The sequence below is a fragment of the Pristiophorus japonicus genome, chromosome 18, assembly GCF_044704955.1.
Source record: "Pristiophorus japonicus isolate sPriJap1 chromosome 18, sPriJap1.hap1, whole genome shotgun sequence".
NCBI classification, from domain to species: Eukaryota; Metazoa; Chordata; class Chondrichthyes; family Pristiophoridae; genus Pristiophorus; species Pristiophorus japonicus.
Genome location: NC_091994.1, coordinates 43,945,280 through 43,963,893, shown reverse-complemented (window position 1 = coordinate 43,963,893; position 18,614 = coordinate 43,945,280).

Sequence of the window (18,614 nt, the reverse complement as noted above, 5' to 3'; positions counted from 1 at the left end):
AGGATACAATTGCTGGGTAGAAGTGGGCTGGATTGTCTTTGTCAGCTTAACGCTTAGCAACCTGACAGCAAGAGGCTCTGACAGCGAGAGATTGCTGCTGAAACTTTCTGCCATCCCATTGTCCTAGCCTTTTGACTTCCTTCTATTTTATGCAGCGTGAATAACACATGATTACTGCTTTTGGCTGATGGAACATTCAGGATACACAAAGGCTATTTAATATGGCTCTGATTAGCTGGTTATAGCATGCTTCAAAACTTGTTTATGTGGATCTCTGGGCCCAATCTAGGCTGAGCAATGGAATTCCCCCATGTTACAATGGTTAGAAGGCTCGTATTGCATTGGAGTAGGGTTGCCAATCCTCCAGGGTTGTCCTGGACTCTCCAGGAATTAAGGATTAATCTTCAGGACCCTGCTGTGAGCCATACAGGAGTAAAATCATAGGTGCATTAAAAAAGGTCTTTTTTTTCATTTTCTTTAAACAGTTTTATTTATTATTTATAAAAATTATTGCAGTTGAGAAATATTTGACTGGGCGGTTGAAGGCAGGAGGTCATATGATGAAATCTCCTGGAATAGGTCAAACCAGAGTTGGCAACTCTACACAAGAGGCTTGTATTCAAACTAACGTCCATTTAAATTACTACTAGTAAATTGCCGATAGTGTTATCGAGAGTCAGTTGATGAATATTTTTTTTTCTTATGTACAAGATGATACTACAGTTGGGAGAGAGACTTCAGGCACTTGCTCCACAGCACTATCTACTGGCCAGAACCTGCATCTACATGGTTAAACGCATATTGGATTTCCAATTTAAATATTTACAGTTTCAGTTTTAAATGACATGATAGCGTGAGCAAATATCACAACAGGAAGTGCATCCTCATTTAAGATCTTTACTAATATATATGGATGGAGCTGTTTACAATGGAGTGACTATAACTGTTAACATGTCATCATTTCATCATCATCATAGGTAGAACTTCGAAATCGAGAAAGACTTGATTCCACTCAAAAAGTGAGTTCTCAGGTGACAAACAGTCCAATACAGGAATTACAGTCTCTGTCACAGGTGGAACAGACAGTCGTTGAAGGAAAGGGTGGGTGGGACTGGTTTGCCGCACGTTCCTTCCGCTGTATGTGCTTGTTTTCTGCATGCTCTCGGCGACGGAACTCGAGGTGCTCAGCGCCTTCCCAGATGCACCTCCTCCACTTAGGGCGGTCTTTGGCCAGGGATTCCCAGGTGTCGGTGGAGATGCTGCATTTTATCAAGGAGGCTTTGAAACGTTTTCTTTGTCCACCTTGGGCTCGCTTGCCGTGCAGGAGTTCCAAGTAGAGCGCTTGCTTTGGGAATCTTGTGTCAGGCATGCAAACAACGTGGCCCACCCAATGGAGCTGGTCGAGTGTGGTCAGTGCTTCGATGCTGGGGATGTTGGCCTGATCGAGGACGCTAATGTTGGTGCGTCTGTCCTCCCAGGGGATTTGCAGAATCTTGCGGAGGCAACGCTGGTGGTATTTCTCCAGCAATTTGAGGTGTCTACTGTACATGATCCACATCTTTGAGCCATACAGGAGGGCGGGTACCACTACAGCCCTGTAGACCATGAGCTTGGTGGCAGATTTGAGGGCCTGATCTTCGAACACACTTTTCCTCAAGCGGCCGAAGGCAGCGCTGGCGCACTGGAGGCGGTGTTGAACCTCATCGTCGATGTCTGCCCTTGCTGATAATAGGCTCCCGAGGTATGGAAAGAGGCCCACGCTGTATCCTGTTGTTGATTAGTCTAAGTTTATACTGTGGGAAAGATTTGGAAACATCATGACAGTTACCACAAAGTCCTGTTTGCCTTTGGCAGCCATTTTGTTTGCTGCTGGTAGCACCATGCCCTGGAAATCCTCTACAGGAGGCTTCCCAACCCTGCCTTCACCCACAGTAACAGTACTACATGGTGCCGACCATGTTGGTAGCACTGTCGCCTCTGAGTCCAAAGGTTCTGGCTTCAAGTCCCACTCCAGAATCTTGAGCACATAATCTAGGTTGACACTCCAGTGCTGCACTGTCAGAGTTACCATCATTCATATGAGTCATTAAACCGAGGCCCCATCTGCCCTCTTCGGTGGACGTTAAAGATCCCACGGCACTACTTCGAAGAATAACAGGGGAGTTCTCCTCGATGTCCTGGCCAATATTTATCCCTCAACCAACATCACTAAAAACATATTTGGTCATTATCTCATTGCTGTTTGTGGGACTGTGCTGTGTGCACAATGGCGGCTGCATTTCCCACCTTACAACAGTGACTACACTTCAAAGTAATTTGAATCATAGAATGATACAGCACAGTCGGCCTTTTGGTCCATCGTGCCTGCGCCAGTTCTTTGAAAGAGCTGTCCAATCAGTCCCACTCTCCTGCTCTTTCCCCTCAACCCTGTAAACTTTTTGTTTTGAAGTAGAAATTGACTGTAAAGCATTTTGGCACTTCCTGAGGTCATGACAGGTGCTATATAAATGCAAGTTCGTTCTTTCTTTCAACCTGCCTAGAAGAAAAGAAAATCCAGATTTGTATCTGTTTCACTAAAGAAGGATATTGTTTTCTCAATGCTCTGCTCTGTCCTGAAGGCACTAACTCTCCCCGGGAGTATATTGCCACTGACTCTTGCCCACCCACCAGTACTTTATCCAAGCTCTAACAAAGGTTTTCTCCCTGAAATGTTACGCTGCGTATTCTGCTCGGAGGCTGATGAAGCTGCTGCGTCTTTCAAGCATTTTCTGCTTCTATTGCCCAGTGGCCACTCATCAATTTGTCCCCCAAAACAGTGAGTGCTATTTGACTGTGATAGGCCTCAAAGCCAAACCAGATCCCTTCCCCGCGTAGCGTCCACATCCCTTTTTGGCGTGGAAGCAAGTCATCCTCGTTTCGAGGGACTGCCTATGACGATGGGCATCCACATTCACGCACATTTCAGCGGGAGGCAGGGGTTGGAGAGGGAATTCGGGAGTTACTGGGTAATGATAACATGTCTGGCTGATTTCTCCCCACTCTGTGGCCCAAGGGTTCCAAGGGCAATTGTAAGACCCCAACTTCTGCCTCAGCAGCGACCGGAGATTGGTGCGTTTACCCACTGAGCCATTGACGTGGGCGGGGCGGGGGGGGGGGGGGGGGGGGCAAAATGATCAGATTATATTTTGAATATATATTGAGCCCTGACAGATGGGAACTCAATCTCAGTTTTGCCCTTTGAAGTAGGGTTTATGCCGCCTGTAATCTGTGCTTCGCCCCTTGATATGAACATTGTGGTTAGGCCTTTGACATGGCTGCGAGGGAATAATCCCGCTCAGTGGCACAATACAGAAGAACATGCTTCCACTGTGCCCCTTTCACAAGCGCTACACTGTGCAAATGCTGCAGTTTAAAGGCATCCGGCTGGCCAAGGGGAGAGTCAGGTTTTATTTTGGCAGTGCATGAGATTCCCTTTGTATTAGGGATTACGAGCTGACAGATCTCTACCTTGCTGCGGGAAAGTCAGGTTTGCAGACGGAATGAGAAGCATCTGCATGACACACACAAGAAGATTAATAATCACTTGCTGTAGTGCACGTAACAAGCTGGCTCTTATTTCCATATCAGTGTTTCTATGTATAGCTCCTGTTCTGCATTAGGACAATGCCGAGATTCACTCTGACACTCTTCACTCATAAACCTCGCAGTACTGGTGGGTTTGACTTCACATTTCCTGACACTTGGGTCGATATCTGTCAGAGCAAAATGTTTTTTTTTCTCCTCCGCTTCTGTGACAAGTGCCTCATTCAGCAAGGTGAATCATATTCATCGTTGCTGTCTGGGCTATTCCGAGAGACGGTGCTTCTGTCAGACAAGGCTAGCGGGCAAAGAGCTATGTATTCTGCCGTCAACCCACCAGCTCAGAGACAGGCAGCGTCGTGCCATTTTTTGGGTCCTAACACTGTTATAGGTTGTAATTAAGATCAATCACTTCAGTGACTTTAATATCAAGACTCCTTCTGAATAATTGTTCTCTTTTTCAGACTTGCAGTTGTTTTATTAAAAATATAACATTGATTTTATTGATCGGATCTCATTCTCAGAAATGCCATTTTAGAATTAGGGCTCCCAGCAGGCTCGCTATCCCAGCATGCAATTTGGTATGACTGTTATGTTTTTTGCACAAAATGGCTGCTCCCCCGATTGCACAGTTGGCTCAAAACACTGCAAGATGCAGCACTAGGCCAAACTGGAGGTCACAGCTTTCGTTCCTGCTCACTGCTGAGTTACCTGGCAGTAGGAATATTACACTTCACCTCAGTGCTCCACCCCAGGGAAGGAAAAAAGTCAGCTATAGATCCTTCTCCTGAAAGAAAGAAAGGGCTAGCCTTTCCCTAAAGGCCCTCAATACCCGATTGCCCGCTGAGAAGCACCGCTAACGTTCAGCGAAAAAAGCTGGCGAGAATTTCCGTTTTAAAGGTTCAGCTAAGTAAAACCAATCGCCCGCCGAGAAAATGGACGTTGCACACTCATTGTCGGCGGTCTCTCGGTGGGTAAGTGGAAATTTAGCAACATGGGCGGTCGTCACTGGAACAGATGGTAGGTAGTAAAATTTAGTCCGAGGCTGCGGTTGGGCCTAGGGAGGAGGGAAATTTCATTTAAAAAAAAACGTACGAAGCATTCCCGAGACAGTTTTAATCCTAATCGCCATGTTAAAATTTAAAAAAAATTAAAGAACCTTTAACTTACCTTTCTTTGCAGGGTCCCCCCCCCCTTACCGCCCTGTTTAAGCAGCTTTCACAGGGCGGGTCTCGCGGCGATCTGGACGTAGGCGGTTGAGGCCAAACTTATTGTTGTTCTCGGCATTGCACGTGGGCGGTCTGGTCCCGGCAGGCGACTTCAGATGTGGGCGATAACATTGAAAAAGTTACATGGCAACTCTCGCCGGGCGGAAAACCAGCTGTAACGCTGAGAAAATCCGCCAACAATGAAGCCGAAAGTCTGGCCCAAAGACTTGCATTTACATAGCGCCTTTCATAACCTCAGAATATCCCAAAGTGCTGTGCAACCAACAAAGTGCTTTTGAAGTGTAGTCAGGAAGGTCCAACAAACAACAGTGAAATAAATGACCAGATAATCTGCTTATGGTGTTGGTTGAAGGACAAATATTGGACAGGGCAACAGGGAACTTGGGCCCGAAATTCAGTACTGCTGGAAAGCTGGTGCTCCCCCCACATTTCTGGGGCTATTAGCGTCAAAAATTTGTTCGTGGCTGGGCCATGCCATATTCAGCTCCGAAAGTGAACAAATGGGTTCCAGCGCTAATGGACCCTTCCAAAGTGGATTTTTCAGCGGTGTGGCTGTCTTAATTTGAGCGTTATCACCACTGAGAAATTCAGCATGCAGGTAAGGGTTTCTAATGAGCTAGCTGCTCCCTGGCATTTTTAAAGGGTTTGCAGCAAGGCTATGAGGGGGGAAGGATGGCTGGTGTAAGAGGTGCAAGGAGAGCCAACAGGTTCACTGATATGGAACTGGAGACACTGATGGACGGTGTGGAGGACAGAAGAAGAATACTGTTTCCTGACGTGGGGAGACCTGGCAGACCACCAGTACATAATGCAGGGAGGGAGATTGCAGGGGAGGTGTTAGGCACCTCCATATATGTGAGGACGTACCCTCCCAGGACGGTGCTGGCCAGTCTGCACCCGGCCCTTCCAGGGTAGCAATGGGTCGATGCCTCCTAGCTCTGGGGTGATGGGGATCCTCCTCCTCCTTCTCCTCCTCCTCAGGTGGTACTGCTGGCATGACCTCCAGTGGCTGTCCCCTCATGATGGCCAGGCTGTGCAGCATGCAGCAGACCACGACGATTATGGAGACCCGTTGAGGAGAGGTGCCACCAGAGCGGTCCAGGCACCGGAACCTCTGCTTAAGAATGTCTATGCACTGCTCGATGATGCACCTGGTGGCACAATAAGCGTCGTTGTATGCATGCTCTGACGCTGTCCTGGGGTTCCGCAGGGGAGTGAGCAGCCAAGTGGACAGGGGATATCCCTTGTCCCCAAGCAGCCAACCGCAATCCTGATTCGGGCCGGTGAAGACGGCAGGTACACTGGTCTGGCGTAGAATGAACAAATCATGGCTGCTGCCTCCCTTGCCCGCTGCCTGATTGCATGGTGCTGACGGCGATGCCTTCTCCTGCGTGCCGCCCTGCTTCTGAGCAGGTGTACCAGGTGTCGCCCTCCCAACACTCCGCCCAACCTCAGGGTGAACCCTGCCAAGCAGGTCTCTGCAGCCCACAGGCCTCCACTAAAGAGTCAGGCCTGAAAATTGTACAAAAGTACAGGGGTATGTGCAAACCTCTGAGCAGCACTCAGCAGGTTTAATGGACCCAAAACAATTAATACAACTATTTCAAAAGCAAAATACTGCGGATGCTGGAATCAGAAATAAAAACACTAATATATAATAAAACAATTTCCCTACCAAACGTACCCGATCGCGACAAAACTCCAGTGGTGTCACGTTCCCGCAATATCGCTGGCCTGGTCGCTTTCCAGCGGCCCGCATGCTGCTGACTTCACACTGAAAACTTTCTTTTACTCCAGCTTCACCTGCCGTTTCTGGCATAAGTGCTCACCACTCAAACCCTGCACCCCCCCACTGCCGCCCCAAGCTGAATATGGCTCAGAGAGGGAAAAACACCCCACCGCGGCGGCCAATCGATTTGTTCGATTGGCCGCCCAAACCGTTCCTTCGGGAACGGTGAATTTCGGCCTATCTTTTCTCCTCTTCTTCGAAATAGTGCCTTGGCATCTTTTCCATCCACCTGTGTGGGTAGACGGGGCCTGGGTTTAACATCTCAACATAAAGACAGCACCTCCAACAGTGCCGCACTGGCGTGTCAGCCTAGATTATGTGCCCAGGTCTCTGGAGCAGGATTTGAGCCCAGAGTCTCTCTGCCTCTGACTCAGAGATGAGTGTGCTACCACTGAGCCACGGCAGACTAAATGATTTGATATTCGGTGTCGGTCTGTCGGACGCTGGGTGAGGACAGAGTCAGACTTGGCTGAGATGCCTTGCCCAGTCAATTTACATTGACTCATCCTCACGCATGCAGAATGCCCAGTTGAGTGAGATACCAGCACTTGTTGAACAGTTTGAGGGTTGTAAATCTGTTGAATTCTCTGCCCCAGAGAGCTCTGGAGGCTGGGTCATTGAATATATTTAAGGCGAAGATAGACAGATTTTTGAGCGATAAAGGACTAAAGGGTTATGGGGGAGCGGGCAGGGAAGTGGAGCTGAGCCCAAGATCAGATCAGCCATGATCTTATTAAATGGTGGAGCAGGCCGGAGGGGCCAAATGGCCGACTCCCACTCCTATTTCTTATGTTTATCAGGTTCAGAAGGGCAGGGGACAAAATTGGAGAGGGAAAGAGAACGTGAAGTAAATACTAATGTGGTTAATGAAGTGGCTTTTAAAGAAAATGAATTCAATTACATGAGGGCTGCGTATTACAGTGCCCCCTCCCTCCATCAGCCTCCAATCGTGCCCATGGAAGACTGACCAAGGGCAACGAGAGGAGTTGTGTGGGGCAGAACTTCCCCCTGGGGAGGTCCACATGCAAACACTCAACGCGCCCCACTTCTCCCCGTGCGCATGCTCCGTGTGTGATGCCGCCTGAAGTGGAATATCCTGCTGTGGCTCATTTTTAGGGGCTCGCCTGTAATTAATAGCTACTTGGAGTGAATGGTGCAGAAGAATGTCTGCTGGCTGTGGAACTGGAGCCAAACAGGAGCCAAGACAGTCAATAAAACACTCCACGGGTGGCCTGGTTGGTGAGGGAGTGAGCCAGTGAGATTAAATACCACGTGTGTCTGTTCTGCAGACTGGATGGGCCTGAATGAAGAAATGTTGGAAATTTGATAATAGGAATAGCTTAATAACGGAGATTGCTAATGCCTCGACAAAGAATTAAATGTAAAATTGGGTTTCTATTTTGAAAGCAGACTTCTAAAGACAGAGGTAGGTTAACCCACGTGTAAAATCAACACGCACAGGAATGGAGCACAGGCATGTTAAACATTTGTGCCCAGTTTGGCCAATCAGAGTTCCTGTTCATTAATGCCCAGCTTACACTGAAGCAATCTCCAGACACCCTGCGCAAAAGTCAGACAGAGACCAATCCAAATTCCCTGCTGTAGCACATGGGCTTGTAGCCGTGATTTGCCGTAACGTGGGGGGATTCTAATCGCAGTGCAGGTTCAGAGTTTCACAGGGGCATCTCCCTCGGGGGAAAGTGTCATGTATTCAACAATCATTGTAACCCATGTATAAGCTGACCTAAGTTGTACACCTTGAGAACATTGACCACAAGGGGGTGAACTTGTGGGAGACACTCCTAACCTGGACTTTCACGTATAAAAGGGGAAGCTCCACCCCTTCATCATTTGAGGTCTTGGTAATAAAGGTAACTGGTCACAGAGTGACCTTCTCTCAAGTATGGGCCTCGTGTGCATTTATACTGTATAGTAAGGACATATCATTGGCGACGAGAAACTTGGAATTAAACCACGCGAGCATGGCCACTAGCAGCACAGAAGAGAGGTACTGTGTTGGTGATGATTGGGATGACTTTATTGAGAGACCACAGCAAAGTTTTGTCACTAAGGAATGGTTGGGACAGGATTCGGCCGACAAACGCAGGGCTCATCTCCTGATGGTTTGTGGATCCAGAACGTACTCCCTGATGAAGGACCTTCTAACGCCAGAGAAGCCGGCTGACAAGACGTTCGAAGAGCTCAGTAAGTTGATCGAGGAACACCTTAAACCGGTGAGCAGCATGCACATGGCGAGACACCAGTTTTACACGCACCGGCGGAGAGAAGGGCAAAGTGTTCCAGACTTCGTGGCAGATCTCCGGCGACTGACGAGCCTATGTAAGTTCCCAGATGCATGCAGAGTGGAGATGCTGCAAGACTTTTTTATTGAGGGCATCAGGCACGCTGGGGTTTTCAGGAACCTGAGTGAGACCAAAGACTTGACCTTGGAAGCGGCGGCTCTGATAGCCCAGACAATTATCTCAGGGGAGGAAGAGACCAGAATGATGTATGACAAAAATCTTGGCTCAAATGTGGCAAACGACCAGGGAGTCAACATTGTTAACGCGGCACACAGTTCTCTAGGCAGACAAAGGCAATCGGACATGCCCCAGCATGTAGTCGAACCCAAAGGGGGAATTCAACAGAGACAATGGCTAGCTGAACGGCGATTCATGCCATCGCAATGGACAATGTGGCCAGTAATGGGGCCATCATCACCTGTTAATGGTGCGCTTAAGGACAGTTACAGAGACAGTCAAGAGATGATCAACTGGTAATGAACCTTTTGTTTCCAACAACAGGACCTCCAGTTCATGCTGGAAGTGTGGAGGCAAACACCCAACCAGAGCTTGCAGGTATCAGCAATATACCTGCAGAAACTGCAATGTCAGCAGTCACTTGGCGCATATGTGCAGGAAGCCTGCAGCTAGGTTGATATACGAGGAGGACGGGCCCAATGTAAGCCCTATGAGGCCAAATGAATACTGGGGGAAATTGCGGGAAACTGAAGTTCAGCGAGTTCATGTGGAGCACATATACACTTCATATACCAGCACACCACCGATAATGATGAAAGTGCTCCTCAATGGCATCCCAGTATTAATGGAGCTAGACACAGGGGCCAGCCAGTACCTGATGAGTATCAAACAGTTTGAAAGGTTGTGGGTGTCCAAGGCCAGGAGGCCAAAATTATCGCCGATTGACGCACAGCTACGGACATATACAAAGGAGATCATTCTGGTGCTAGGCAACGCCACGGTAGTCGTGACCCACAAAGATTCGGAGAACAGGTTGCCACTCTGGATTGTCCCGGGGGACGGTCTCGCGCTACAGGGGAGGAGTTGGCTTGCTGTCATGAACTGGAAATGGGGCGATGTCAATGCAATTTCTTCTGTGGAGCGAGTATCATGCTCACAGGTCCTGGAAAAATTTGACTCATTATTTCAATCGGCATTGGCACTTTCATGGGGCCAAGGTAGTGATTCACATAAACCCAGATGCCAGGCCAGTACACCACAAGGCCAGAGCGGTGCCATACGTGATGCGGGAAAAGATAGAATGTGAATTGGACCGCCTGCTGAGGGAAGGCATCATCTCGCCAGTCGAATTCAGTGACTGGGCGAGCCCGATCGTGCCGGTGCTCAAGACGAAAGGGTCGGTCATGATCTGTGGTGATTACAAGGCCACCATCAATCGAGTGTCACTCCAAGACCAGTACCCACTACCAAGAGCGGAGGACCTCTTTGCGACGCTATCCGGTGGCAAACATTTTTCAAAATTAAACCTGACCTCAGCTTACATGACCCAGGAGCTGGCGAGTGAGTCGAAGAAGCTGACCACCATCATGACACACAAGGGGTTGTTTGAGTGCAATAGATGTCTATTCGGGATTCGTTCGGCCGCCACGATCTTTCAGGGAAATATGGAAAGCCTCCTCAAGTTGATTGCAAGGACGGTGGTTTTTCAAGACGACATCCTCATCACGGGTCGCGATACTGAAGAACACCTCCACAACCTGGAGGAGGTGCTATGCAGACTGGACTGCGACTGAAAAAGGCGAAGTGCGTCTTCCTAGCTCCAGAGGTAGAATTCCTGGGGAGGAGGGTAGCAGCAGACCGGATCAGACCTACTGCGTCCAAAACCGAAGCGATCCAGAGAGCACCCAGTCCCCGTAACACGACGGAGCTGCGTTCGTTCCTGGGGCTCCTGAACTAGTTTGACAACGTTCTTTCCAAATTGAGCACGCTGTTTGAGCCGCTACATGTGCTCCTACGCAAACGTCGTGATTGGGTCTGGGAGGACAGCCAGGAAAGGGCTTTTGATAGAGAACGCAATTTGTTATGCTCCAACAAACTGTTAACGTTATATGATCCATGTAAGAAACTTGTTTTTGCGTGGGATGTGTCGTCCTATGGTATAGGGTGTGTGTTGCAGCATGTGAATGCCAATGGTCAGTTACAGCTGGTAGCTTATGCCTCCAGAAGTCTGTCCCAGGCAGAAATGGGCTACGGGATGGTAGAAAAGGAAGCGTTAGAATGTGTATATGCGGTAAAGAAAATGCACCAGTACCTGTTGGGCAGGAAATTTGAGCTGGAGACAGATCACAAACCCCTAACGTCCCTTTTGGCTGACAACAAGGCCATAAATGCGAATGCATCGGCCCGCATACAGAGGTGGGTACTCACGTTAGCCACCTATGACTATACAATTCGGCACAGACCGGGCATTGAAAACTGCGCTGATGCACTCAGCAGGTTCCCACTCGCCACCAATGAGGGGCTAACTGAGCATGACGCTGAGATGGTCATGGCTGTTGAAGCTTTCGAAAGCGAAGGCTCACCTGTGACAACCCATCAGATTGAAGTCTGGACAAATAAAGACCCGCTACTGTCTTTAGTTAAGAAATGTGTCCTGAATGGGGACTGGGCAGCCACGTACGGGGCATGCCCTGAGGAATTTAAACCGTTTCATAGGTGCAAGGATGAACTCTCGATTCAGGCCGATTGCCTACTGTGGGGAAACCGAGTAGTCATGCCCCAGATGGGCAGAGAGGTGTTTATCAGAGAACTTCACAATGAGCACCCAGGCATTGTCATGATGAAGGCAATTGTCAGGTCACCCGTTTGGTGGCCAGGGATAGATGCAGACCTGGAACTTTGTGTTTGCAGGTGTAACACGTGTGCTCAGCTGGGCAACGCACCCAGGGAAGCCTCCCTTAGCCCCTGGTCATGGCCCACCAAGCCATGGTCACTCATCCATGTGGACTACGCAGGTCCTTTCATGGGAAAAATGTTTTTGGTTGTCGTAGACGCTGTAGTGTCTCTGCACCTTGTTACAAACTCACACGAGGCATGTATATATCAGACACGGTCACTCTGTGATCTTCACCTTATTACTAGGTCCAAGGAGTGCTGACCCTGGGTAGGACCTCCCCTTTTATACCTGGAAACCCAGGTGAGGAGTGTCTCCCGCAAGCTCACCTCCTGTGGTCAGGGTGTGCATTTCAAGGGTACAGGTACAGTGTGCATGAGTTGCAGTTACATAACTATTATCATTGCAAGATGGTGAAATACAAGACAGACACCTACTCCAAATGGATTGAGTGTGCCATTTTAAATTCAAGCACATCCTCTGCCACGGTAGAAAGTCTACGGGCAATGTTCGCCGCCCATGGTCTACCGGATGTCTTGGCCAGCGACAATGGCCCGTGCTTCACAAGCATTGAATTCCAGGACTTCATGGCAGGCAATGGAATTAACCATGTCAGAATGGCACAGTTCAAGCCAGCCTCAAACGACCAGGCGGAACGAGCAGTGCAGATAATCAAACAAGGGATGCTCAGAATCCAAGGGGGTTCCCTACAAAGCCTCTTATCACGCCTCCTGTTGGCCAATAGATCCCGACCACACTCGCTCACAGGGGTTCCACCCGCAGAGCTGCTAATGAAAAGGGCGCTCAAAACCAGGTTATCCCTTATACACCCTACTATGAAAGAAATTGTTGAGAGCAGGCGTCAGTCACAATGTGACTACCATGACAGGAATGCGAGGGCGCGATGTATTGATGTCAATGACCCTGTTTTTGTCCTTAATTACGTTGCAGGGCCCAAATGGCTTGCAGGCACTGTGATTGCCAAAGAGGGGAATAGGGTTTGGTAGCTAAACTTACCAATGGACAAATCTGCCGCAAACACATGGATCAAACTAAAAGAAGGTTCAGCAACCCCATAAAAGAAGCAGAGGAAGAACATGATGTAGAGTTTACTCCACCACAGGTGACCGAACACCAGAACCAACTGGAGGAGAGCCCAGTCACTGTGGCACCGCAAACAGCAGACACTCAGGCCATCGCCCAACAACCGGAGCCCCAACTCAGGTGCTCTACAAGGGAGCGTAAACCACCAGAGAGACTTAACCTGTGATCCCAATAAGACTTTGTGGGGGAGGTGATGTCATGTATTCAACTATCATTGTAACCTATGTATAAGCTGACCTAAGTTGTACACCTTGAGAACATTGACCACAAGGGGGTGAACTTGTGGGTGACACTCCTAACCTGGACTTTCATGTATAAAAGGGGAAGCTCCACCCTTTCATCATTTGAGGTCTTGGTAATAAAGGTAACTGGTGACCTTCTCGCAAGTATGGGCCTCGTGTGCATTTATACTGTATAGTAAGGACATATCAGAAAGGAGAGGAGATTCAGAGCCTAGTCGACAACTCCGGCACCCCTGCACTCCCTCAGTACCGTCACACAGCAACAGGGGCCATCGGACACTGAGCACAGGCTGATGCAGGAGTTGGGAAGAGCAATCAAAGGCATGTTCCAAAAGAACTGGTGATTATTTAGCTATAAACGGCTCCATGAAAATTAACAAAAGCAGACACACATGCTTTATATTTTATTGACATCAAGTCGTTCCATGACTAGTGTGGTGTCCGAGATTGAGATATTTATTTTCTGTTTTAAGGCATTCGACTCTCTGCTTAGAGCAGGGACTCGGACACTAAGCAGTGCCATTGAAGTCTGCTTTATTCTGTTTGAGTGTATGTTTATTTGACTCATTTTCCCAACAGGCTTTCTCTGCGACAGATTCTCATTGTAGGATTTTTAAAACATATTTCCAGCAGTCCTGCGGGCCATACATCGCTGTCTTGTTCATTCCTTTCAAGTATAAACAATTTCTACCAAGAATACTTTGCTGAAAATATATTACAAGATTCTCTGAACTTTCACTGCTGGAGTTTTAAATACAGCCGGCTCTATTTCAGTGTCTATTTTAGTGTATACAGCTGTGCCTCAGTTGGCAGCACTCTTGCCTCTGAGTCAGAAGGTTTGTGGGTTCAAGTCCCACGTCAGAGAACTGAGTACAAAATCTAGGCTGACACTCCAGTGCAGTACTGAGGGAGTGCTGCACTGTTGGAGGTGCTATCTTTTGGATGAGATGTTAAACCAAGGCCACGTCTGCTTTCTCAGGTGGATGTAAAAGATCCCATAGCACTATTTTGAAGAAGAGCAGGGGAAATATTTCCAGTGTCCTGGCCAATATCTATCCCTCAACCAACAAAACAAAAACAGATTATCTGTTCATTATCGCATTACTGTTTGTGGGAGCTTGCTGTGCACAAATTAGTTGCTTAGTTTCCTACATTACAACACTTCAAAAGTACTTCATTGGCTCTTAAGCACTTTGGGACGTCTGATTTTGTGAAAGGCGCTATATAAATGCACTTCTTCTTTTGTCTTTTTATACCAGTGATATGTCTACTCTATTTCAGTATATAGTGTTATCTCACACCGGGAACCTACACATTAAATGTTTGCAGGCTATTCATTCATGACAGGCATCACAACTGAGCCTGTTTTTTGTCCAATATTCGTACGCTAACACTTTCCAGCAGGAGTCACTGGACAGCAAGCAGAAAGAGACAGCCCGGCTGAATTCTGCCACTCTATCGGTTCCATGTGGTTCTGAAAGTCATATTTCTGCAAGTGTAGATTGGCTGCACGGTGACAGTGTTTTCAGATGGGACATGGATTTAGGTTAAGGCTGTGTTGGTTAGTGGTGCTAATGGAGAGTGAGTGGGAACATGGGAGTGGAAATACGTTCACAACCCAGCTATGTAGTTAAGGATATCCGGGTGAGAACCTCAGCCTGAAATCTATCATTCGACTCATTATCGAATACTGGGACCTCGCAAGGTTCTGTTTGAGATCTGGGTTTTAGAGCGGCTGAGAAGTCATGTGCTCGAAGTGTTTAAAGCTGTTAGTCAAGAGTGTGGGTGGTTCTGGTTGCTATTTCAACCAATGTCCTCAGCCTGATCACTCCATCAGGGGAATGAGCACATTGCCCTCACAAGTCTGGCCTCTCTTTTGCCACCTGGAATGGTCATTCCTGAATAATATGAAACCCAAGATTGAACACTCCCCATTCATGGTCCACTCTGCGGCCTCCAAATTGTCAGACCGCTGAGCAGAAATTTTCTCCAATTGAATATTGAGAAGACCGAAGCCATTGTTTTCGGTCCCCGCCACAAACTCCGTTCCCTAGCCACTGACTCCATCCCTCTCCCCAACTCCTGTCTGAGGCTGAACCAGACTGTTCGCAGCCTTGGTGTTATATTTGACCCTGAAATGAGCTTTCGACCATGTATCCGCAGCATAACTAACACTGTCTCTCCGTAACATTGCCCGTCTCCACCCTTGCTTCAGCTCATCCACTGCTAAAGCTCTCATCCATACCTTTGTTACCTCTAGACTTGACTATTCCAGTACACTCCTGGCTGGCCTCCCACATTCTACCCAACGTACACTCGAGGTGACTTGGCTGCCCGTGTCCTAACTCGCACCAAGTCCCGCTCACCCATTACCCCTGTGCTTGCTAACTTAAATTGGCTCCCGGTTAAGCAATGCCTCATCCTTGTTTTCAAATTCCTCCATGGCCTCGCCCACACCACCTCCGCCCCCCCTCCCCCAACACCACCACCACCACTGTAATCTCCTCCAGCCCCACAAGCCCCCAAGATGTCTGCATTCCTCTAATTCTGCCCTCTTGGGCATCCCTGATTATAATCGCTCAACCATTGGTGGCCGTGCCTTCTGTTGCATAGGTCCTAAGCTCTGGAATTCCCTGCCTAAGCTTCTCCGCCTTTCTACCTCTCTTTCCTCCTTCAAGACACTCTTTAAGACCTAACTCTTTGACCAAGCTTTTGGTCACCTGCCCTAATTTCTCCTTATGCGGTTTGGTGTCAAATCTTTTTATCTCATAATACTCCTGTGAAGCGCCTTGGGACGTTTCACTATGTTAAAGGCACTATATAAATATAAGTTGTTGTTGTTGTTGTTGTCCCAGGAACTGATTTGTGCCCTTGCACTGCAGGAAACATGCAGCATGATCAATGACTGTCACACCAAAGCTTCCATTACCACCAGGTAGTTGAAGGGACGATGAACCCAGATAGGAACAGGCTCTAACTTTGATCATTGAGCAGGATCTACCAGCAGTATGGTCAGCTAATCTCATCTGGACAAAGATAATTGTTTATGTGTTTAGGGCTTGGCTTATGGGACCATGTACATTCCTCAGAAGCTACATGGCACAGGTTGGCAGAGGACCTTCAAGATGGCAGATACATCTCCGGATGGTATTGCAGAATGATTTCATGACTGTCCGCCGTTCCTCATGGATGACTTGAATATGCCAGGCATGGAGCTTCAAAGGTGCTGCAAATATGTCGGCACTGGAGCTCTCTTTCCTTTCCGAGGTTCATTACATGGCACCTCGATGACGTTCAAAGGGATTATCAACTGAGCATGTGGTTGTCAATAGCTTAACATGTCATTTGCTTTTCCAATTGCAGTGTTCAACGCCTCTGGGAAACTTTGTACCTTCTTCAACAAGAGGACAGCTCTTAGTTGTCAAGCAAAATGCTGGCCTCAAGCCAGCGGCTGATTACCAAGTTAGAGTGGCTGATGACCCCTACGCAATAAGTGATCAGGGCAAAGCCCTTAGCCACAATACGGATATTGCTAATAATGAAACCCAGGACTGGGTCTTTATCTGCCAATAGGGCTGCCTTTATGGTGGAGGATACAGCCTGCTAGCTGCTTATCCACTGAGCTTGGTTCTGTTAAGATAACTAGAAAGGGAAGGGTGTTTAAAGTGGTACTTGGAGTCTCTTCAGAGAAATCAAGAGATGATCCTAAGGTAGATTGTGATGCAGTTCATGGTGAGGCCAGGAGGGTCACTAGGGAGATGAAGCAGAATCAGTAGTGCTTCTGTCCCCATCCACAAGAAGGGGAATCTTAATGAAATATTACAGAATAGTGTGGAGAAATTTCACTGATGAGAGTTATTGTAGCAGATATCTCACCTGCCATGGGGGCTGCAGAGAAACTGGAGAGGAATCGATGGATTTCACTTGCACGAGGATGGCATAGGGCAGGTTGTGGCTTTGTACCAAATTGCAGAATGCTGTATGGCTCAGATGAAACCCACTTATATTACTTTCATTGATTTTTTTTTGTAAGGCTTTTAACCTAGTGGCTTGTGCATTCCTTGTGAAGAAGCTGGAAGCTCTTGGAGAATATGACGGAGTCTTGGATTTTATCCAAGAGTTGTTCTCCAGATTCACAAGTCCAGTGAGGGTGGGCGGGAGATTAATGAAGCTAATTCTCTTCAAAGGAAAGTTGAGACATGGTTCTCCCCTGTCACTCATCCTATTCAATGTGTTCATCAATAGTGTGTTGGATGGCAAGGTGATGATCTTGGAATATCTGCTTTGGGCATTCCTGTAATAATTTCAGCTTGCTGTTTCTCAGACGATATTGTACTGCTGGCGGACTCAGCCTGGGGACCTGGTGCGCTTTATTTCACCGTCTTGTACAACGGGATAACCAGGGGGAGATGCCAGTGGGATCATCCTCCCCCCAGCTATGGTATTAGGGTTTTACATAACTCAGTAAGGGATTTGGAGGCTTTGATTGGAAGAAACAAAATCTATCCCAGGTGTTGATTCGTATCAATCCCTGGAGGTGCTGGTGGATGCCAGCTTTAGCCCAGGCACAGTTCATTGAGCTCAGTGCTGAGAAGGGGCAATGAGTACTTTAATCTTTCTCCTCTTTCTTCAATGACATTAGAATCCCTTTGAATTTCAAGACATGTATTTAAACAGTTTTCCTTAAAGTGGAAATAAACAGATTTTTGAACGATAAGAGAGTCAAGGGTTATGGGGAGTGGGCAGGAAAGTGGAGTTGAGGCCAAGATCAGATCAACCATGATCTTATTGAATGGAGGAGTAGGCTCGAGGGACCAAATGGCCGACTCCTGCTCTTATTTCTTATGTTCTGAAGTTCTTTTCATGTTTCAGAATTTTTACACACGCAACACAAGGGGCTCCTTCAGCTCAGTTGTTGGATCCACAACCAAGCTGTGAGGTGGATTTGTGGCAAAGAGAGAAAACGACTGCAGGGAGAGAGGGCAAGAGGGAGGGAGGGAGGGAGGGAGAGAGAGCTCCAGTAACATGTCACAGAGCAGCCTCATATCAAACACATTTCTTTGCCAACGTCCTACACATGAGGGCCTTTATGAAGCGTTTGAAGAGTTGGCTGGTACTTGGCATTGGACTTGGATATCTAGAGCATCAAAGTGGTTGGCATGTTGTAAGATATTTGGAAAGATTCTTTGATCACATTGAAAATGGATGCCTGTTGTACAGCTGATGAGAAACTCAGATTTGGGCCTTACCTGGAGGCCAGGTCTGAGAACATGTGCTGTATATCCAGGATTGAAGTGTAGAAAGGAAAACAGCTGCTGCTGATTCCCTACACCTCCAACTAATAGAATCACTAATCATAGTGTAGAGTGTGTCCATGCCGTGGTCAGTAAGCTACTCATACATTTTATGCTGAGTAGTGTTGGCCACCATGGTAGCTACATGACCAAGGGTCAAATCCACACTTACCAGTTGTCTAATGACCAATTGTGACTATTCTTCGAGGAAGAAGGTAAAGGG